Here is a 24455-nt window from a genome sequence, read left to right as displayed (position 1 = left end):
TAACTCACTCCAGAGCTTTCACACCCTCCTGCCTTTTGTCTCAGCACACTTGGGTTCAATCTCCCATCACTTTTTTTTTACATTTTATTTTGATCCATTCATCAATAGTGAGACATCCTGTTTATTTCTATAGCTTAATTATTGTGAATAAAGCTGCAATACACATGGGTGGGCAGGTGCCTTTATTGTAACCTGACTCACACTTCTTCAGGTATATCCCTGTTAGTGGAATTGTTGGATCTATTTTTAGTTTTGTGAGAAGCTTCCATTCTGTTTTCCACAGTGTTTGCACTAATTTACATTTCTACCAGCAGTGTATGAGGGTTCCTTTTCCCCACTTCCTCACCAACACTTGTTGTTTGTGTTCTTGATGGTAGCCATCCCAACAGGAGTTAGGTGGTGGAATCTTAATATAGTTTTGATTTGCTTTTCCTTTATGGCCAGGGATGTTAAGCATTTCTTCATGTGTTCTTTGCTACTTTATTTATTTATTTATTTATTTTTTGGGTGGCACTGGGGTTTGTAACTCAGGGCCTCATGTTTTCGAGGCAGGCATTCTACCACTTGAGCCACTTAGCCAGCCCCCTTTTTGGGCTTTTTGACCATTTGGAGTTCTTTCTTTGAAAAAGATCTCTTCCGTTCATTTGCCCATTTCTTCATTGGGTCATTGATTTGGAGTTTAGGTTTTTTTTTTTAATTCCCTGTATATTCTGGTTATCAGTTCCTTATCATATGTATATCTGGCAAAGACTTTCTCCCATTCTGTGGACCGCATCTTCAATTTGGTAACCATGTCTTTTGTTGTGAGAAGCTTTTTAATTTCATCTAGTTCCATTTGTCAATCCTTTCTCTTAGCTGCTGAGCCATTTGAGTTTTATTGAGGAAGTCATTGCCTATGCCTATTGCTTCCAGTGTATTCCCTGCTCTGTCCTGCACTAGCTTCAAAGTTTCAGATCTTACATTAAGGTCTTTAATCCACTTTGAGTTGATACTTGTACAGGGTGACAAATGCAGATCTAGTTTCTGTTTTCTGCATGCTGATATCCAGTTTTCCCAGCAACATTTGTTAAAGAGGCTGTCTTTTCTCCATAGTATGTTTTTGGCAACTTTGTCAAAAATCAGGTGGGCCTAACTGTGTGGATTCCTATCTGGGTCTTCTGTTCTGTTCCACTGGTCTTTATGTCTGTTTTTGTGCCAGTACCATGCTGGTTTTATTGGTATGGCTCTCAAGTATAGTTTGAAGTCAGGTATTGTGACACCTCCAGCGTTGTTCTTTTTGCTCAGTGTTACCTTGGCTATTCATGGTCTTTTATGCTTCCAAATGAACTATAGGGTAGATTTTTTTAATCTCTGTGATGAATGGTATTGAAATTTTTATGGGGATTGCATTAAACATGTACATTGCTTTTGGTAATACAGCCATTTTCACAATATTAATTCTGCCAGTCCATGAGCATGAAAGATCTTTCAAAGTTCTGTAGTCTTGATTTCTTTCTTCAATGGTTTATAGTTTTTGTTGTTGTTATTGATCATAGCCATTCTTACTGAAGTGAAGTGGAATCTCAGTGTCATTTTGATTTGCATTTCCTTTATGGCCAAGGATGTCAAGTATTTCTTTAAGTATTTATTGGCCCTTCGTAATTCTTCTTTTGAGACCTATCTGTTCAGTTTACTTGCCCATTTATTCATTGGGTTGTTGATTCTTTGCAGGGTTAGGTTTTTGAGCTCCCTATATATTCTGGTCAAATCCCTTGTCAAATGTATAGATGGGAATGATATTTCCCATTCTGTAAGCAGTCTCTTTGGACTGGTGACTGTTTCCTTTGATATTCAGAAGTTTTTAGTTTGTATATTTTGTTTTTTGTGATTTTTAAAACACTAAGCATGATCTGATATATCAAGTATCTTGTGTTTATAAGCTTGATTTATAATATTTATCATGAGTTTGAAACCATCCTGGGATGTATAGAGTTCAAAGCCAGTCTGAGAAACAAAATAACACACTGTCTCAAAATTTAAAAAAAAAAAAAGATTTATAGGTTAGGTTTACATACACAAAGAAAACAGTGTTTTAAAATTTACAACTTTGGGCTGGGTGTGGTGCCTCACACCTGTAATCCTATCTGTCTGGGGGGAGGAGATAAGAGAATGGCAGTTCCCAAACCAGCCTGAGCTGGTTAAAAAAGTTAGCAAGACACTATTTCTTTTATTTTTTATTCATTTATTCACATGTGCATACACTGGGTTATTTTCCCTCAGCGCCACCCCCCCCACCCTCTGCTCCCCACCCCCCTCACTTCCAGGCAGAATCTGTTCTGCCCTTATCTCTAATTTTGTTGAAGAGAAGACACAAGCATAGTAAGAAAGACAAAGCGTTTTTGCTACTTGAGATAGGGATAGCTATAGAGTTTCCTAGCATTGCTTCCATGTACAAATGTGTTACAACCCAAGTTGATTCATCTCTAACTGATCTTTAAACTGATTCCTGATCCCCTTCTCATGTTGACCTCTGTCACTTTATGGTTTCTTTATTAGCTCCTCTGGAGTGGGGACATTAAGCACTTTCACATTTTGGGTTTTCTACCTATTCCTATATCTCCCGTATGTGCTCTCCCCTTGTCATGTGACCCAAGTCCAACCACATTGCTGCATTTGCCCTAGATCTAAAGTCCACATATGAGGGAGAACATATGATTTTTGGTCTTCTGAGCGTGGCTAACCTCGCTCAGAATGATGTTCTCCAATTCCATCCATTTACTTGCAAATGATAAGATTTCATTCTTCTTCATGGCTGAGTAAAATTCCATTATAAATACCACATTTTCTTAATCCATTCATCAGTAGTGGGGCATCTTGGTTGTTTCTGTAACTTGGCTATTGTGAATAGCACTGCAATAAACATGGGTGTGCAGGTGCCTTTGGAGTAACCCATGTCGCATTCCTTTGGGTATATCCCCAGTAGTGGGATTGCTGGATCATATGGCAGATCTATGTTTAGATTTTTAAGAAGCCTCCATATTTTTTTTTCCAGAGTGATTGTACTGCCTTACATTCCCACCAGCAGTGTACAAGGGTTCCTTTTTCCCCACATCCTCGCCAACACCTGTAAGACACTATTTCAAAGAACAGGCTGTGCCTATCTTCCTAGCATATGTGGGAAACAGTAGGGCAGCCCTGGCAAAAATCTCGAGATCCTATCTGAAAAATGACTAAAGCACAAAAAGGGCTAGAGGTATGGCTCAAGGGGTAAAGTGCTTGCCTAGGAAGCAAAGGTCCAGAGTTCAAACCTCAAAACCACCAAAAATACATAAGTAAATGAATAAAAAAATAGCTAAAATTCACATTTTAATAAAAGTGAACATATATTACTAAACTATGTATATTTTCTATTCATAAGTGCGCCTTATGTACATCTGAAACTCAGTTAATAATATTTTCCTCATCTCTTATCTTATTTCACCTTACATTGCATTTGTGTGCATCAACTCTTCTGCTAGGTTTTCATTTCCTTGAAAAAAAAAAACCATGCCTTTCTCATCTTCTATCTTCAGTATCACCTAGAAAAATATTTTGTGTGTGGAACTAGTTCATTATGCAAAAGCACACATGTACTCTAAGATGCAAGGAAGGGCCAAGTGGGGCAGCATCCAACCTGTGATCCCAGCAACTTAGGAGGCAGTGCAAAGCCACCCTGGGCGAATTTAGCCTGAGATTCAACGTGAATAACAAACTAAAAAGCAAAAGTGCAGGAGGTTAGAATAATTAAAGTACAGTATATTTACAGGTAAAACACCAAGGCAAAACCCACTGAACAATGAACAGACACTTAAACAATGATGTACAGGAATGTAAAACAGGTCACACTAAGAGGAAGGTCATAGTGGAAGGGGGACAGTAACTGAGGAGGGTGAAGGAGTGTGAAGATGGTTGATGAATTGTCTATACATGTATGAATATGGAACACTGAAACCTGTTGAAGTCATTTTAACAAGAGGGAGAGGAAGATGGAGAATGGAAGGAATGAACCAAACCAAACATTGTACATATATATGGATATGTCACAACAAAACATTTGTGAAACTATTGTGCACTAATAAAAACTATTATGCACTAATAAAAATATTTAAAAAAAAAAAAAAAAAGCAAAAGGACAGGGAGCATGGTTCAAATGGTAGATCACTTTCCTGCCAGGCTTGAGGTCCTGAATTTAATACTCGCTACCTCAAAAAAAAAGTGCAAGTAAAAGGGATTTTTTCCATATTGGGCACACAATAAGCTTTTTAAATGATTACTAATATTTCACAATAGAAATTCATTTTTTATATTCACTGTTTCCTATACTCTGTCCAGATTTTCAGCATTATTACCTACCCCGTAAATGCTTAATGAAAATATCACTCATTGGTGTAGGAATGCAACTAATCAATCTATAAACCATCATTTCCTAGAAATGCATCAAATCCATCCAGTGGAAGGCCTGAGATTACACAGAGGTATTTGCCAAGGATTGCACCTAATCAGAATGCTCAGTTTTCATTCAAGAACTAAATTTGACTTTTTGATGTTATAGTTTAGCAATTCCTGACTAAACCAGCATTGCAGGACTCAGGAAACAATCAGGAAGAAGTCCACCATTCTTAGATTTCATATGTAAATTAGTCTTCTGCCAACAAAAGTCTGTATTAGTAAATAAAAAATGTGGAGACTCCATTTCTCCTTTGGGGGAAGTGAGCTTGGTTAGAGCTCTGGAAGTTATCTAACTTGGGCATCTGAAAACATGAACTAATCCTTAGATCCAGGTTCTTCATTCAAATAAATGTGGCACATACTATTTTTAAAAAGAATGTCTCAGTTCAGCATTGAAAGAGTCCTTTCCTATGTAATAGAAATGGAAACATTTGCTCTAAAAGTGTATCTTTTTAACTTTTTACTTATTTTACTACAGTTTCTAGTAACTGAAATGTATAAAGTCATTTTATTCTCTACTTTTTCCAAATAAAAAGTAGGAAAACTATGCAAATTAAATGGCTAATAAAATTTGAATTAAAAGGCACTCTAGGCAGAAAATTTCTTTTACTTGTATGGATTACTAATTTCATTTCCAAAGTTTCAATTATTTGGAATAATTCCTAATATTTCCCACTGATATCATTTGCCAGCTCTGGAAATTATAAATTTAACCAAGAATCTTTCCTAGAACTTGAAAAGCATATATTCTATATAATAAGAGACATAGCTGGGAAAGAATGGGATCAATTCAAGAAATTAAAGCATAAGAAAGACTTTAAAATGTGGCAAAATATTATTTCATTTTAAGAAACAAGTATGTGATTTCTCCTTTAAAGTTTCTGATTTTCTCCATTTGGAAAGTTCATAGCAGTTAATACCATAAACTACTTAGAAACTGACATACATATTACAGAAATTAGTCTTTTTAAAGTATTTAAATAACTAAATATAGAACTTGAACATGTAGCTAATCTTATGGTCTTGATTGAGTAAGTCTTCTGTTCTCTGTTGTAATGGCTTAAGATAGGGCCATCTCTACCAGTGGAAGTTCATCAACCTCTTGAATCATCTGCCTTATCTCACATTTCATACAAGGCAAAATAAACATCTAAGGCAGATATGAAGAGAAAAAGGAATTGCATGGGAAGCAAAAGAGAATGGCAAGGTTGGAAAAGAAAAGGAAGTTCCACCTGTTATCTTGGAGAAATTTTTATTATTTTATAAAATAGTGGGTTTCATTATGACATTTTTGTAAATGTATACAATGTATTTGGATCGAATTCATACATCCATCACCCTCTGTTCTCCCCCTCCTCCATCCTACTGGTCCCCACCAAGTAGCCCTCTTTGTATATTTATGCTTGTTTGTTTATTTTGGAGTTTATAATCCACATATGAGAGAAACATGAGGTATTTGTCTTTCTGAGTTTAGCTTAGTTTGCTTAACATGGTGACTTCTTGTTCATTTTCCTACAATGACATAATTTCATTCTTTACAGCTGAATAACACTCCATTGCATGTGCATACCATAACTTCTCTATCCATTCATCTATTATTGGACACCTAGGATGATTTCATAACTTAGTTATTATGAATTACGCAGTAACCTCAGTGTGCAGTTATCTCTATTGTAATTACTTTGGGTATGTGGTCAGGAGTGGTATAGCAGGATCATATAGTAGTTCTATTTTTAGTTTTTTGAGGAACCTTAGAGAATATTTTGATGGATCACTGTGCAGCCACAGCTGGAAGAATCCACAGCTTCAGTGAATCTCTGTCCAGCCACTCCTCCCTTTCATCACACCCACCAATGCACTTTCTTTAATCTGATCCTCTAATATTCAATATTATCCACTAATGCATTTGATGGCACATTTTGTCCTGGGCAATACTTCTGCAGATACCAACTATAGGTGAAATATATCCTCATCTAAGCCTGTCTGCCACATGCAGCTTGAGGATATCCACGGCCACTCCTTCACTGACCAAGCACTAGTGTTATTTGGACACTTCTGATCTCAGAGGAAATGCATAATTGCTCCTTATTTATATCGTATTATGGTTTCTAGTCATATCCTGAATGTAAGGTACAGCCAGAGATTTCCTATATCCTCTGCATAAATTTAGCTGCAGCAGCATCCATGGAAATGTAGACTGCTCCCTGTCACATTCACATTATCTTGAAAACCTACTCAGTCTTCTAAGCAGGTACCTGTTGACTGGTGTTGGGTGGAAGGAAGAAAGGGTAATAGAGGCAATGAACTAGGCAAGGGCAAACAAAGGTCATTAGGAAGAATATGAAGTGCATCAGACCCAGGATAGTCAGAGATGTAAACAGCAAATGAAAACACAATCCCAGATTCCAAAGCAAAATCTGAGAAACACATGTAAGACTTAAGCACAGCTCTCCAGGGCCCAGTGTTAAGGGCAATGGCAACTAATTCACATCAGTTCTGCATTCCATGTGTAGTCATTCATGCAGTTGGTCTACGAGTTCTCCCAGACATGCAGGTGTCTTTACTTAACTAGAATTCACCATAAAGAAACTGTTTGGTGTTCTGATGTTATCCATTCTCCTCACATGATAGTCAACTTTCCATGCTTGCTATTTCAACTAGCTAAAGTTCTTGCTTTCCAGATTCATTGTTGGAAATGTTAAGACTAGACTCTTTTCCTTCAGGAAATCACCCCAAAACAACTAGGAGAATGAGAAACAGAAAGTTAAGCTCTATTGTTAATAAAATTCAGAGAGGTTTATGATCCCAAAACATAATATGTGAGATGGGCTGCCAAATGCATTCAAGGTCAAAAAGAGGTGGGGGAAGACACTCAGAGAAGTGCCTTTAGCTAAAGATCTCAAACAAGGCGGCCAGAGCCCAGATCTCCATGGCTGGGGGGACAACCTGGGAGAGTATGTAGGCTGGATCAAGGAGGAGCAGGGAAGAGTAAACCAGAAATCATTCATGGATTCCATATTTTTAGAAGCCACCAGAAGGAGGTGTAGGGCGAGATAGAGCACATTGTGGATAATGCTGTGGCCGCCAATCTCAGGTGGCTATTAAGAAATAAAAGCATTTGCTCTCATAACCTTGTATAAGAAATCTTACTTGTAATGGAAATTTTCTTCAAGCCTGGAAACTCCTCTTTACAATAACTTCCTGTACCCGGTGCCACTGGATCATGCCTGTAATTCTAGCTACTCAGGAGGCAGAGATCAGAGATCACAGTTCAAAGCCAGCCCAAGAAAATAGTGCATGAGACTCTATCTCAAAAAAACCCATCACCAAAATAAAAAAAAGCTGGTGGAGTAGCTTAAAGTATAGGCCTTGAGTTCAAGCCCCACTACCAAAAAAAAAAAAAAAACCCTTCATCTAATACATGGTGCAGGAAGAAGTCTACTTACTCAAAGATGAATGAAGAATTGATACACCTCAGCAAAATGCCACCAGAAAGTAGGGGTGGAGGGTGAGAGAGAGAGATTGGACAGAGACAGTGATGAAGGGAAGAGGAAAAGCAGTGAGAGAGAGAGAGAGAGAGAGAGAGAGAGAGAGAGAGGTGAGAGGTAAAGGAAAGGAAGAGAAGGAAGGGGAAGAGGAGGAGAAGACTAGAAATGCAAACTGCAAAGAACAATATTTTCATAGAGCAGATGAAAGCAAACTTTAAATTTTAATGAACTAATTATTTCTATAAAACTGGAGCTCACAGTGAAACATCAGAGTTTAAGCAAGATAATCCTTTTGAAATAACCAGTGACATTTTTTTTTCCAGAAATAGAAAAACTTATCCCATTGCTTTTGGCACTTTGGCTAAGATCAAGTGTAGAAAAACCTATCTTAAAATTCATGTATACTTTCAAGGGATGCTGAACAGTGAAAATAAGCTTGAAAAAGGAGCAAATTTGGAGGCCTCACACTTCCTAACTTCAAAATGTACTATAAAGCTATGGAAATGAAAACAGTGTGGTACTGGCATAAAGACAGGTATAGACCAATGTAATAGAATAGAAAGACTGAAAGTAAATCTTTGCATAAATTATCAAATTATTTTTGACAAATGTTACAAGACCACTAAATGGGAAAAAAGGCAATGTCTTCATAAAATAGCATCAGGAACATTGGGTATCTACATGCAAAGAAATGAAGTTGGACCCTTACTTTGTATCATATAAGAAAAATTCAAATGGATCAAGACCTAAATGTGAGAGCTAAAATTCTTAGAAGAAAATTGAGAAAAGCTTCATGACATTGGATTTGGCAATGATTTCTTAGATATTACACCAAAAACAAAGGCAACAAAAGAAGAATAATAAAGGGTGACTACATCAAAATCAAATACTTTTGTGCATGAAAGTACACAATAAATAATGTGAAAAACAACCCATGTAATGGGAGAAAATACTTACAACCCATGCATCTCATTGATATCAGAATATGTAAATAATTCACACAACTCAGAAACAACAAATAATCCAGTTACGAAATGGATACTTGAATTGACATTTCTCCAAAAAAGATATATACATGGCCAATAAGAATGAAAGGATGCTAGACATCACTAGTCATTAAGGAAATGGAAATTAAAACCATAAAAAGATACCATTTTACACCCATGTGTATAGCTATTATCAAAAATAACAGAAAGTAACAAAGATGGGAAGAAGTTGGAACCCTTGTGCACTATTGGTAAGAATGTACAGTGATGTTACTGTGAAAGAACTGTGGTTTCTCAAATGCGTGCACACTTATCATATGTTCCAACCACTCCAATTCTCGCTATGTACCTACATAGCTAAACGGGGGAAGCCATCCAAGAGTCTACTGATAGATCAACTGCCTACACAAAATATGCTCTGTACACTCATGGAATTTTATTCAGCCATAAAAGGGAAGGAATTTCTGACACATCTACAATGTGAATGAATCTGGAAGCCGTTGTGCTCAGTAAAACAAGTCAGTCACAAAGGGACAAAAACTGCAATTCTGTTTATATGAGGCACCTAGAGTGAGAAAGTAGCATGGTGATTGCCATGGGATATAAGGAGGAGGAATGGGGAATTGTTTAATGGAGTTTTAGTTTGGAGAAATGAAAAAAATTCTGGAGAGGGACAGTGATGATTGCACAACAGTATAAATATACCTAATACCACTGAACTACACATTTAAAACATTTAAGTGGTAAAATGTTGTGATATGCATATATATATTATGTATTACATATATTATTACAAATGTATTGCATACATATATTCATAATCAAAAGTGATTAGTAATATACATAGGAATCAATCAATTTAAGCAAGAAGGCAAATATGTTATAAACCACAGGTGTCTATCAATGTCAAAGGCAGAGTTACAAATGGTCTTAGGGAATGGATCAGAAAAGGAGGGAAAAAAACCAAGAAATTCTATATCTCATCTCTGCTACTGCCTAGCATCTGCCTTATCCTTTTCTCTCTCACTGTAATCCTGTTTTCTATCTTTTCTGTTTACAACAGTCAACTGCCTAGAATGTCTTAGTCTAAGGGCTAAATTTGTGAAGGGACTTATTGTCCCATAGTTGTCCAGTTAACTGTGAGGACAGAGAGATATATTATGTGAACCTGGTTGCTCCCTGTGTAATCACGTGGTATGGACAGGGGCAGGGACAAGAAGTTACCAGAGAGGGGGAAACAACTGTGAGCTGGCGTGGCAACTGTATAGATGGTCACTACAAGCCCACACACATTTTAAGCTTTTCACACTTTTTAAATTCCTCTTATTACCCTACTAACACCCAATTTCTCCAAGGTCCTCAGACGCTCTGAACACATCGATCTATCCATACGTGCCACAAGTGCAATGCTCTCAACCAGGAGGAACTTTCTGTGCTATACCCCTTTTGCCAAGGTTTTCGCCCCACTCTCAACAACTCACAACAACTCAGATGGCTCTTAAATTAGTACATGTTCCTTCCTGGGTGACCTTAGTTTATTTCCCTTTGATATTAACAAAGGTTTTAGGGTAAAACATTTTCTTGACTCTACAAATTATATCGTGGAGAAAAGGTGCCATTGACAAGTGAATTTGAGCCAGTTAGAGTGTTTGACAATTAATTCAGACAGATAATTGAATAATTGAGGTAATACGGATGAAAATTCATAAATTCAAAATTACATATAACCATTATGTTCATTTTTTACTAAAACTACCCATTATTGTGCTATGTAACTTCCTTTACCATAGTGAAAGAATAAGACTTCAAAGTGCTAAAAACATGTATTATTAAATTAACTACAAACAAAGTTTTCCATAGGAAAGAGAAACTAAAAGAATACAAACTGCATAGAGAAAAGAGCTTGAGAAAATCAAAACCAGATGATAAAAGTTGAATACTAAAGAAAGAATGGCACGCAAATGGTTCAAGGAAAGAACAGAATCAGCAAAACAAAATTTAGGAACACAGAGACCAAGTCTGTACTGCTCCTAATTTTTCAGGAAATCTAACTGATTGGAAAGATGTTTGTTTTGAATTACAAGTCAACACAAGGGAAGTATGAGGATAACAAAGACACCTAAAATATTAGATAGCATTTGTTGCCCTCAACTCAGAGAAACTAAAGCAGACACTTTAAAGCAACTGAGGCCAATAGGAGAAGGGAACCAGGAACTAGAGAAAAGGTTAGTTCAAGAAGAATTAACTTAGAAGGTAACACACATGCACAGGAAATCAATGTGAGTCAACTCCCTGTATAGCTATCCTTATCTCAACTAGCAAAAACCCTTGTTCCTTCCTATTATTGCTTATACTCTCTCTTCAACAAAATTAGAGATAAGGGCAAAATAGTTTCTGCTGGGTAGCGAGGGGGAAGGTGGGGGTAGGAAAGGGGATGGGAGGGGCCCTAAGGGAGGGGTGGGGGGAAAGGGGGAGAAATGACCCAAACATTGTATGCACATATGAATAAAATAAAAATTAAAAAAAAAAACAAGACAACAAACTAGGATATTGATATAACAGATGAAGAATTGGCCACTTGGTTCAAACCTCACTTCTGCCTTTAAAGAAGTTACATAATGCTGGAAAACAACTCAGTAACCTTAAATACATCTTAAAATAGGGAGAACCAGAATTCTTGCTCCTTTGTCACTAGGTGGATTAGGAGATAACAAATGTTAACATTTTGTAAGGCATTTGGTTAAGTATTACTATTTCAACAAGCATCAGCTTTATCACTTGAAAATAGTGTTAGTCCAAATATAGGGAATCACATTCCAGGTCACATTATTCCCAAGGTGACACTTATTGTATCATCCAACTACAGTTTTTATTCTACAGTGTTTCTCCCAAATAAAACAGGCACATCCCATGTATGTGATCACACCAAAACCTGAGGGATTGAGGATAAATTCTTTTACATACATTTGATTGTGTTCCATAGAAGTCAGATGAGCGTGAGCAGAGGACAAGGTAATATAGTGTCAGGAGCACAGGCTCTGGAACCAGACTGCTAGGCCTTGAGTCTAGACTCTCCACCAATTTTCATGTGATAGATACTTAACCTCTTTTTATCAGCATCTTCATCTGCAATGATGTACTTACTTTTCAAGGTATTTGGATGGATTTCTTGGCACAAAACATAGAGCTTAGCAACAATGTACTAGACACATTGTGGGTGAGCAGTGTTAGCTGCTGTTATTTATAGCTTGAATATGAAATGTTTCCCACAGGTTCATGTGTTGACAGGTTGGTTCCCAGCCTGTGGTGTTACTTGGGAAAGTTCTGGACACTTTTTTTTAAGAGATGAGGCCTAGCTATAGAAAGCAGGTCACTGGTGGTATGTCCCTGGGAACTATTTCCCTGCTCCCTTCCTGTTTCTCTCTCTCTCCATCCTGGCTGCCATGAGGCCAGCCTCTTTGCTGTGCTCCACCATGACCTTCTGCCATAACGCAGTGCCTCCCCTTAGACCTAGAAAGAATGGAGTCAGCCAGCATGGACGGAAACCATGAACCAAAATAAATCCTTCCTCCCTTAAGTTATTTTCTTAGGTATTTTGTTATAGCAATTAAAAAAAAAACTCACCAACAATTACTGCCACAAGTGACACATGCTGGCCACTGAGAGCTGCCATATTGGAGAAAGAACTGGACATGTATAACAGAAAGTCTCTGACAATGCTATGCAGTGACTTCCTTCTCTCACAGGGTCAACAATCTGTGATTATTAAGCAATTGTCATCAGTGTCTTGGTATTCCTTTCCCAGGAAAAACCACACTGTGGAGGAGCAGAACATTCAGACTTCCAGTTCAGTGCCCCTTTATTTGAAATTGGCTTCTTATTCCATCTTCAATGAATTAGAGAGAGTACTTTGTCCTTCAGTGTACTGGATGAAGGAAAACAGTAGTGATTTGCCATTACCCTGGTCTAACAGTTCTTTCTGAAAAAAGCAAAAAAACAAAAGTCACACACACACACACACACACACACACACACGCAGAGGCCTCTGAAGTATATACTTTGTCATACCCTCAAGGCTTGGCTGTAGGTTGGAGGAAGAACCCACAGATTGCTGGGCTCCCAGCATTCCAGAATCCTTGGAGAACCCGACTTTCAACACGAGACTGATGACCATGCTGTTTATCATTCAGCACTTTCTTGGGTGGAAACTAATCTGTAGAAACTTTTTTATTTTTAGACTGTTCTCTGTTCTTGGTACCTTGAAACTTTCATCTCATTGCAGAGAAGGACCTGCCCAAGAAAGTAGAAACATCTCTATTGTGATAACAATATGGTAACAACTTGGATCGGGAACCTGTGTTTTAGCCCCTACCCCAACTTGAACCTGTAACGTGGAAACATCATTTAACCTTTCTGACCCTGTGCTTGCTTTCCTCACTTGAAAACAATTGTGCAAGGGATTGGATTTGAAGTTATTTATAAATATACACATCAATCGTGTATTTGACCCTCTCATCCTAGTAACTGAGAGACCTTGAAAGAACATTGTCAGGGGAGAGCTCTCTGCAGCATTTTGTGTAAGATATCCCTGTTTTCCCCTCATTCCACATGTCCCAGTCAGGGTGTCTAAGAGAAGTCCATCACCCTTCACAGTGGCAATGGACAAAGGCTCCCATGGGAACTGAGGGGTTGGCCTTGTGGCCCTGGCATTAACTTTTTGACCTCATATTCAAGTTCTACTTGCAGTATCTCATCAACTAATGCTAGTGCTTCCACATTGGCCTCACCTGGAGGTCTGGCTCACTCCTTACAACTTCAGCTCTTAAATTCCCCTCAGTACTACTGAAATAGGACCAAAAAAGTTAGAAATGTTAACACCTAACAGAAAACAGAAGGAGAAAAAAGTGAGCAATTAATAATCTAGTTCGGAAGGGATAACTCACTCATCTTCAGCTTCTTCCAGCCTTCATCTGTACGTCAGAGGCAATTTTAAGCCCCTCTGAGGAGCTGGGGTTGTGACTCAAGTGGTAGAGTGCCTGCCTAGCAACTGCAAGGCCCTGAGTTTAAACCCCAGTTTCACCAAAAAAAATAATAATCTGACCAAGAGCACATATGTAAAAACATCTCTCCCATCTCCTGATTTCCAGTTTCCTAAGGACCCACAACTTTCCCAAATAATGGCCCCAGTAGTGATTGTCTCCTTTGGAGAGATAAATCCCCATCTTAGGACCCTTCCTCCCTCACCAAGGCAACCATTAACAAACAAGTATTCATTTGAAGGAAAGGAAGAAGAGACGGTCAACCTCTGTGGAGGAGAGGTCCCTTCTTTATAGTGTCAAACCCCAATAATAGACTTTCCTATTACAAAGCTTCTAGACTGTCCTCCTGAATGAGAGTGTTCTGGGTTCTCAGAGAACATTTTTATACAGATACGCTAGTTCATAATGGAGAAGAACCTGTTGAAGTCTTGTGATGTACAATAAAACAGGCCTTGAGAGACAACCAAACCTCCACTAACAAGCGTCCATCTTGCTATCTTTTCAGTTAGGTTTATTCTTCTCCAACTGTGAATATAAAAGAAGCACAGAGGGTGAGGGGAATCCTCCAAGCACAAAACAAAAGTAGATGGAAAAAGATAGAAATAAATACTTGACAAAGATAGCAATAAATACTTGTTAGATGATTAATCAAGACTCTTTGATTCTGAGATTAAAATTCCACAAATTCTATGTCAAACTTTACTTGCTACAACTCATTCCCTAGCCAAACAGACTAGAAGAATGATACTAGAATTTGGCAATAATACCTCTTTCTAAACTGTTCAAAGGTTAATGATCTCTTATGTTTTAAAGTCAAAACGCAATTCCCACTCTGGGCCTTTTTTTTTTTTTCTCTCTCTAAGAATAACAAATTAGTATGCATGAATTACATGCCAAAGATAAGATTGCATCCTAAAAGTTTTGTGGTAATAACAGAGTACTTTAATAACTAGATTATCTGCTTACACAGAAAAAAAAAAAAAAAGCCCTCAGCTATCATTTCGTTTTTAGTACACAGGAATTTTAAAATTTGGCAGCGATTTGGTCCTTTCCTTAATCCTTCTCTGCCCCCTGGTGGCAGAATATTTTGGTATTTTACTTCTAATGAAGTAACTCTTATCCCTACTACGAACACATACTACCATGTGAACACATACTACCATGTGATAGGATTCATATCATTTAGTACTTAAAAATTATGTATTATCTCACTATAATTTTACCAAAATATTTTCCCTGAAAAACTCCCAGAAATATCCTGGGCGAAATGGCATCTCTGTGGTGGCCTAAGACACAAAATATCACATCCTTTTCTTAAAATTCAAGGTACACATTACCATATTAATGACAAATCCTACAATTTTTTTAAAACTTTGTCATTAAACATGGTGTTTTGTTTTGCTTTGTTTTCTTTTATGGTAGCCCTGTTGTCATCCTGTAAAATACGCCTAGGGAATGTGGGCATTTAGGCATTGTTCCCAGGCCCACTTTTTTCTTCTGAGAATAGCTAGGGATTTCCCTCTTTGCAGTCCTTCTTCCTATGTCACGCCTACTATAGCTCATTGTATAACCTTCAGTTGTTCCATTTGAGTATTTTATATCAGGTTGGCAAGGCAATGTATGCTCCATGTCTAGGATTCCAGTAAGGTAACAAAATTGAATCCTTCAAATACCACACAACTTGAGTGACCTTGAGGGCATTTTCCTCAATGAGGAAAATCTCCAAAGGATACATACTACATGGTTCCATTTATGTAGCATTCTCAAAATGACTACACTTATCTAGCTGGAGAATCGACAATAGTTGTCAAGGATTAGGAAGGAAAGCAGCTATAAGGAAGGAAAGGTGTGCTATAAGCAGCAAAGGGAGCTCCTTGGTTGTGATGAGAATTAATCCATATCTCGATTAGAAAGGTGGTTATGTAACTCTATATAGGTAACAAAAATGTCCTTGAATTATAAAAAAAAAAAATCAAAGCACACAAAACAGATCACAAATACTAAGGCAGGCCTGTAGTCTCATTAACTGTATATGCTAATTGTGTCCCAGCTTAATAATGCACTGGTTAAGTCACTGTGGGGGACGCAAGCCTCTGAATACTATTTTAAATTTTCTGGTTATACTATAATTATTTTTTAAAAATTTAATTTGGTCCACACAAGGAGTTTACAATATGAACTCTTCTGGGCTTTTCTAAATTCCTCAATAATGTTTAAAATCCTCTAACTTAAAAAAGAACAAAAATAGAGGTAGAGCATTCTATAAGAATAATTATGTAATATGTTGTTATTATCTACATTAGACGATTGCTTGAGGGTCATAATTATCTGCTGTTCCTCTTCCCTGGGAATCAAATGAGATGAGTGTGACCTAAAATAGAATATCCTTGGTAAACACATACACACACTTTCTCCTTCTCTGGTCTCTTCCCCAGCTTGGTAAATGCCTTGACCCCACCACCTGGATGCTGAGACCTGGCTTTTTGGTTTCTCTCTTTTCCTTACTTCCTACATCTGATCTATTCCTAGTCTAACTCCCAAATCTCCAAAGTCTACATCTAAAAATATAGAACGGGAAATGAGAATGCAGAGGAAACTGAGAAAATGTCCCTGCAGATGGGAGAGTGTGCAGGAAGAGAAAAAGAAGATTCAAGAAGAATGATTAAGAGTGTCAATGCTATTAAGCTGTCAAGAAAAGGATTTGGGGATGTAACAGAGGGGTAGAGGGCTTACCTAGCATGTGTGAGGCTCAGGTTTGATGCGAGCACCACAAGATGTCAAGAAGAAAGCCAGGCATTGCAGGGCATGCCTGCAATCCCAGCACGTGGAAGGCTGAGGCAGTGGGATCATAAACTCAAGACCAGCCTGGTCTACATGGCAAGACCCTGTCTCAAAACAAACAAAAAGATGTCAAGAAGAGAAGGAAGGATGGTATCTAGTAGAGCAGAATAAAAAGAGGTGATCCCCTTATTTAGAGACTCATCTGTAATATAAGCCCGGGTTTTAGTGGTTTAAGGTGGGTAAGAGGAAAGGAAATATAGATAATAAATACAGAAAAATCTTTCAACTTTAGGTAAGAAAGGAGAAGAGATAAAGTCATAACTGAGAGAGATACAGAATTTTTAATATGCAAAAGCATTAGGATTTTTCTACAATTCTGCTAACAAAAAGTCCTAACCACTATTCTTTTATAATATCCCTTATTTCACAATTGTATAATATCCCCAAAGCATATTTAGTAATTAATAACTACTACATTAATTACTGAAAATAGTTAAAAGAACTGAAATCTTATTCTTACAGACTTAGACAGGGACAGCAAGAAACTGGGTGGTTTAATAAGAACACACAGAGCAACAACTGTTTATGACTTTTTAAATAAAGCTTAACTTTTTATTGAGCACTTAAAACACAGGACTGAAATATTGTTAGTGTTTGGGAAGCATTTCAAATTCCTGTCTAATCCTCATAACTGAAATTTAACAATTTAAACTTAGAACTATTCCTTATTTTTCTCTCATCTGAGTTTCTTTTTTTCCACTCTTTTCTCCCTTTAACTTCCTCTGTCCATATTCCTGAGTCTTTTCTCTATTCATGTGAGGAAGATTGTTAATTGCAGATACCTCAAATTCTATTATTCGGTTAAATATTTCTAAACTTCCAGGGTTGAAGGTAATGTTAGGTGCTCTGAGAGACTGAATGCAGATGTAATATGGTATTATTCCTTATACTTAGCATCTAAACAAATGTGAAGGGAATCAGACAACAGACCTAGAAAATAAATAATGCTTGCTTCACTCATTCCAAAAAAATTCAAAATTTGGTATCCTCTGTAATGAGGATCTAAAACAGGCCAAACTTAGATGCTAAAATCTAAAAACTGAACAAAGTGCCATCCCTGCCCTCCATGAATGGGATTCTCATGTGTCTGGCATATAAAGATGAAGGAAGAAAAGAGGAAATTTTAAGGGTAGAACATTTTAAACATGGAACACTCAGAAGCTACCACAAGAAACAATGGAAACACTTTGAATTTCCTGAGAAAAGGAAAAAAAAATCCTTTCCAGTGTGCTTCTTTAAAACCAGTAAGAAAAATCAAATCCTTCAAAGCAAATTTTACCTGTCAGTTTATGAAATTATCTTATATTCCTAAATAATTTCTTATTCTTCAGTATCTGTCAAACAATTCCCAAGAAAACAAAAAATGTAATTTGCAGGGAGTGGGGGGGGCATGAAAACTAAGAAATCAAAACCTTAAAGAAGAAAAGTCATCTGCTTGCACTTGTTTGGGATGACAGGACTTTAATGCATAGCATTGTTATTGATATGTTATAATCTGTTATATGTTATAATATTACTTGTCAGTTCTACAACTGAGAGTCCACAGTGTGCATAGGGCACATCAGACAGATAGCATTTATCATATAAATATTCATAAATATATACAGGAAAAAGAAAGCTTGTGGTATAGAGTAGAAAATTCCAAAAGTGTAGAATTACATTATGGTGAGTGATTCAAAACCAACACCAATAAAAACAATTAGTTCACAGCAAGGCAATTAATATAATTAATTGCTAAACTGCACAGCACAGACCCTAAATCAAGAGTGACAAAGTCCCAGCTCATCTGGCCCTGCCTTACCCTTGCAAACATCCACATCTGATTTCAGCTCTTATCTCCATTGGATCCAGAAGTGGCCTCCAAATCTCTGGCAGAACCCCTAGACAGTCATTTCTAACCGAGTTCATCTGCAACTCCAGAGAAAATCTATCTGACTCCCCAGAGTTTGCTCTTAAGAAGTTGTAGAAGTTGGGTGTGGTGGTTCACAACTGTAGTCTCAGCTACTCAGGAAGTGGAGATCAGGAGGATTGCAGTTGGAGGCCAGCCTGGGCAAAAACTGAGATGGGGACCCCCATCTCAACCAATAACTGGGCACAATGGCACATGACTGTTATCCCAGCTATGTAGGAAGCATAAATAGGAGTATTGCAGTCTAGGCTGACCCAGACATAAATGTGAGACCCTATTCAAGCAATAACTAAGCAAAAAGGACTGGGGGCAGGGCTTATGTGGTAGAGCACCAGCCTAGCAAGCACAGGCCTTGAGTTTAACACCCAGTACCACTGCCATTAAAAAAAAAGTTGTATGAATTGTGCAAGGTACAAGTCTTAGTATCACTGGCATAATTAGAATAGTAGATATCAGTTTCCTCTTACTGCTGTAACAAAGAACCATGAACTGGGTTGGTTTGAAACCACAGAAACTTCTCATCTCAACCCTAGAGACAGCATTAAGGTGTCAGCGGTGCACTCACCCTCTGAACCCCATAAGGAGCGTCTGCATCACCTCCCCCTAACTTCTGGTAGTTTGCTGGCAATCTTAAGCACTCCTTAGCTTGTAGCTGCATAACTCCAAGCTTTGCTTTCATCATTACATGGTGTTCACATGGCATATCTGTCTTGACATGATCATCTCTTAATAATCTTTTAAGAATCCTAGTCATATTGGATTAGGAGGCCACTCTACACCATTATAACCTCATCTTAACAAATTACATGTTCAATGACCCTATTTCCAAATATGGCCACATTCTGAAGTACTAGGAGTTAGGGCTTCAAAGAATCCTTTTGGAAAGGACACTATTCAACCTTTCATAAGAGCTAAACTGGAAAACGACTTAAAGTCCATCATTTTCAATACTCAGTGCAAAAAAAAGTAATGGATCTTGTACCATTTTTAGAAGTACCAGTCACTCATTATCATCAGCCTCTGCTAATCAACAACAGGGACCATGTACCCACCACCTTCTGAAATAAGGATGTTCTATTTGGTTCCTCCAAATGTTAAGTCAACATCTACCCACTATACTAATTCTGCAACTGTAGTCATTCAGCTATTTGATATGCAAAGACAAGTGTTAAAAGAGTCCATGTTGTCTATTTCATCAGCTGAGTGTTGCACATCCTTTGATCTGTCCATCTGATGCCATTATAGACATTCTACCTCATAAGGACTCCTGTTGGTCTACTTTCTTAAATTGTGACATTAGTAACCAGGCCTAATCCCTTGAAATAGTCTGGCTATCCTAGAACTTTTCTAGAGACTGGAGACATTTGTTCTCTTGTCAGTGACTTGTACTTTCCTGAACCATCAAGTCTGTTTCACGAGTGCTGCTAGCTGATGTCTCCCTCATCCTAAACTCATGTAGCTATCTGATTTTTAGATATTTGGAATATCATAAAATGGAATGAAAGTCAAATACCAATCAGAGTAAAGAATCATCCTAAGTTCCTTCATTATTTCTTCACCCTAGAGATATGTCCTAGTAGCAAAACAATCAGAGGGAGAAAGCTCAGATCCATCCTTAGCTCATGTGAGAGGAAGAGAAAGCTTAAGACAAAAGAGGAGACTTGAGATTTGCTGATTTCTGAAAGAAAGTGACTGACAGGAAAGTAGGAAAGGTGAGGATTTTAGAACAGAGAACAAATATAAAATACAGGGTTGAAGGGGAAGACAGAAGTATGGCCTAAAGAAAGCAGCAAGAATCCACCCACAAATTTTTCTGCTATCAGGAAAATGTACTTGCATGGACAGTGCAAAATTCTGGGCAGTTGAGGGTTTCTCTTCCTGAACAATCTGAAAGGATAATGTAAGTACAGCAAGAGTCAGGGATACAATATTCCTATTTCTGGAGTTATCACCAGTGACCTTGAATAAATTGTTAGTTGAGCTTTCTTCAAGGTCCCATTTGTACATTCACCTTCATAGGAATGATGACACAGACAGTAGCAGGGAGAAGAATATTCATCGAGCCCAATCCAGACACCTCCTCAGGTCCATGGGAACATTAGAAATAATGTCAGATCAGGCCACAGGCATCCAAAGGACCCACACAGAGGCAACAACTCAACTGGAGAGTAAGAGTTTCTTTGCTCCCTGCTCAAAGTTATATACATGTGCCCAAACCCTGAAATATATCCTGATACATACAAGCACACAGAGTACAACCAAAATTTATTAATCATCTGGAATGTAACAGACATTGCAAAGCTTGTCTAAGATCATGCTCTTGTTAAGGTGACAGATCCATGAGAAAGTGAAATAAATACCATCCCTCACTCACCTGTTATACAATATTTGAGAAGGAGCTCAAATATTTATTCCTGATGAAGGCTGAATTAGAGAACACAGTGTAGTGTGAGAATTGTGGATCAGCAGCCCATTCCTGGCTAGACTTCCTCAATCATCCCAGACAGCTCAGGGCCTAGGCAGGATCTCGGTCAGCACATAGGAGCCAAGAAGCATGTTGGGATGGATCCCAACATGGAGAAGGGGGAGGTGAGCCCACCATTACCATCAACTCTTCCTAATGTGACAATGCAGAAAAGCACTCTGTCTCCTTTGGGGTGGAGTAAATTAAGAGAAAGCGAATCTGGGAATATTTAGGGGAAAATCCTCCCAGCCTCTTAGACCTCATCTGAGCCAGAAGAGAAAATGAGAGAGATGAGAGATGGGGAGAGAGAGAAAGCAAGACAGAGAGTGAGAAGAGAGAGATACTAGAAGAAAGAGACAGAGACTGCAAGTAAAAGTTAAAGAACATTTTCCAGGCTGGGTACAGTGGTGCACACTGTAATCCCAGCTACATGTGGTGGGGGGCAGAAGTAGGAAGATTGTGGTCTGAAGCCATGCTGGTCAAAAAGCAGGAGATCCTATCTGAAAAATAACTAAAAGCCAAAACGGCTGGGGGGTGTGGCTCAAAAGTGGTAGCAAGCACAGGTCCTGAGTTCAAGCCCTTGTACTGCAAAAGGAAAAAAAGACAGTCTCCATTAGGGTCTTGCTTTACGTCCAGGTCAACCTGGACAGTGATCCTCCTATTTATGCTTTCCTGAGTAGCTGGGATGACAGAGGAGCATCACTACATCCAGCCAATAGTTCAGATGTGGGGGTCTCACAAACATTTTTCCAGTGTTGGCCTTGAACCATGATCCTCCCCATCTCCAGCTCCTGAGTAATGAGGATTATAAGTATGAGCCACCACCACAAACAGCCTCTAAGTTTTTTTAACTCATGTATTAGTTTTCTATTTATTCTTTCACTGTTTCTATGAGTCAAGAGCCAGAGTACTTTGCTGGGGTCTCTGTTTAGGGTCTCACACAGGTAAAATTAGGGCTAGCTAAGGCTACAGTCTTATCTAAGGTTCAGAGGAAAAGGATCCACTTTTCTGGGCAGAACTCACTTCTTACAGCTGTAGGGTTTCTTTCCTGCTGGTTGTCGGCTAGAGGCTCCTACAAGCTGCTCCCAGTTTCTCAACACATTGGCCTCCTAGCATAGGCAGCCCATAACAAGGCAGCTAACGTCTTCACAGTCAGAAAAGGAGGAAGAGTCGCCAGCAAAAGGAGTTCTACAATATAACGTGCACTCTGCCACCTTTGTCATATCCTATTGGCTAGAACAAAGTCATAGGTCACAGCCACAGTCAAGGAGGGAATCTACACTGGAGTGAACAGAGCCTGCCCACCAGACTATTCTATCTTAAACAAGACAGAATTTCTCTATAGTAAAAGAAATCCGAAGGCAGGTGGTTGAGGGTAGCTCCATCATGATAGGGACCCAGCTCCTTCAGGTTCTCCAGCTGACAATCCTTAAGTTTGGTTTCCCTCCTGATGGACTAAAAGGCTGACAAACCTCCAAGTAGTCATCCACAATCCAGGCAGCAGGATGAAGCAAAAGATACATGAAAGAAAGAGAAAAGGAGAGGAAGGGAAAAGAGGGCAGGAGAGAAGGGAAAAGAAAAGAAAAAGAAAAAGATAGGAAAGGAAAGAAAAAAGGCCTTTTCCCCTTCCTCTTAAGATACTTCTTAAAAGTGTCACTTGCATTTCTGCTGATATCCCACTGGATAGAATATAGTCTGAGATACCACTTAGCGGCAAAAGAAGCTGGGAAATTTTTGTTTTAAATAGACCTTTGCTAGAGTAAAAGGGAGCATATTTCAAAAAAAAAGAAGCTGGGAAATAAAGCTGCCACTCCAAATGAATTCAGAATTCCAAAACTAAGAAAGAGGAGAAGAGGTTGGGTAGAAGAAGGGAAGGGTCGGTCTCTGTTGTATTGGACATTAATAAAGTGGTCCAGATAGGAAAGAAAACGAGGATCTCACGTGACAGCTCTCAGGATCTTTTAGGAGAGCATTAAACATTCCTGGAGCCTCCAGGAAATGGCTGGGAAATCACTGAGGATGCAGGGGTGATGTATTTTCAGCATCACATTTCACACCCAGGCCAATGATGTCTGGAGAACTCATCATATATTCCAGTTCCCAAACTGAAACAGTCATCAGGATCACCTGTTTGCTTAACAATTCAGAATCAAAACTTCAATTTCTGAACTAGGATTTCTATTAAGTTAGGCCAGGATTTTTTGTGAAGTCAAGCTCATTGGCAGAGTTCGATGGTCTGTCAAGTTTACAAATAACCATTATGGACATTTTCAAAAAATAATTACTGTATCTTTTTCCCAGCCTCTAAGCTACATTTCCTTGATGTGGAATATAGATTTGTTAATCTAAATATCAGTCCAGTGATTCTAGTGACTCCATTGTATAAATATCTTAATACCTTCTCTGTGGCTATTCCTGAGACTGTGTCATTTCAAAAGTGAAGGTTTATTTGGCTCATGGTTCTAAAGGCTGAGAAGAACAAAACCAGGTGGCTGCATTTGATGAGGTCCCTCTGAGTGGTAGGGAACTCTGTAGAGTCACAAGGCAATACAGAAGGTACATGCAGAAGAGAGGGAGGGGACAAAGAAGCTGACCTGCTTTATATCAACCTGCTCTTGTATTAACCAACCCACTCCCATAGGAACTGCATTAATCCCTTCATGAAGATGGAACCTCATGACCAAATCATCCCTTAAAGGTCTCGCTTCTCAACAGCACTTGCACTGAGAAATTAAGCATCAGCATGAGTTTGGGCGGGCACAAACCACATTCAAACCATAGCAGTAAAGAGGAATAAATTAATCATTTGAAATACTAGGTAAACAAGAAGTGCCCAGCGACACTTGTCTACATGGTTTCTCAAACCTTTGATATTTTGGGCCAAATAATTCTTTGTTGTAGGCAGCTGTCTCATGCATTCCAGGATGTTTACCAGCATCCTTGGTTTCTACCCCCTTGATGCCAACAGAATTACCTCCCGTTGTGAGAATCAAAACTACCGCCAAACATTGTCACCCAACTACAAAATCACGACTTGAGAAACACTATGCTATCCTTAATGCTTCACAGAGATCCAGAAATTTTGTGGCAATAAACATCAAGTCGGGTGCCAATGGCTCACACCTGTAATTCTAGCTATTCAGGAGGCAGAGATCAGGAGGATCACAGTTCGAAACCAGCCTGGGGCAAATAGTTCACAAGACCCTACCTCAAAAAACCATCACAAAAAAGGTCTGGTGGAGTAGGTCAAGCAATAAGAGC

The 24455-nt window shown here is 38.5% G+C and overlaps 1 protein-coding gene across 1 annotated transcript in view; it reads right to left on the bottom strand.

Annotated features, from left to right (window-relative positions):
- Cd109 (CD109 molecule) overlaps positions 1 to 24455 on the bottom strand; it is a 254922-nt gene that overhangs the window by 5661 nt on the left and 224806 nt on the right. The window lies entirely within an intron of this gene.

The sequence above is a fragment of the Castor canadensis genome, chromosome 1 (assembly GCF_047511655.1).
Source record: "Castor canadensis chromosome 1, mCasCan1.hap1v2, whole genome shotgun sequence".
NCBI lineage: Eukaryota > Metazoa > Chordata > Mammalia > Rodentia > Castoridae > Castor > Castor canadensis.
This window is presented reverse-complemented; position numbering and strand designations above follow the sequence as displayed.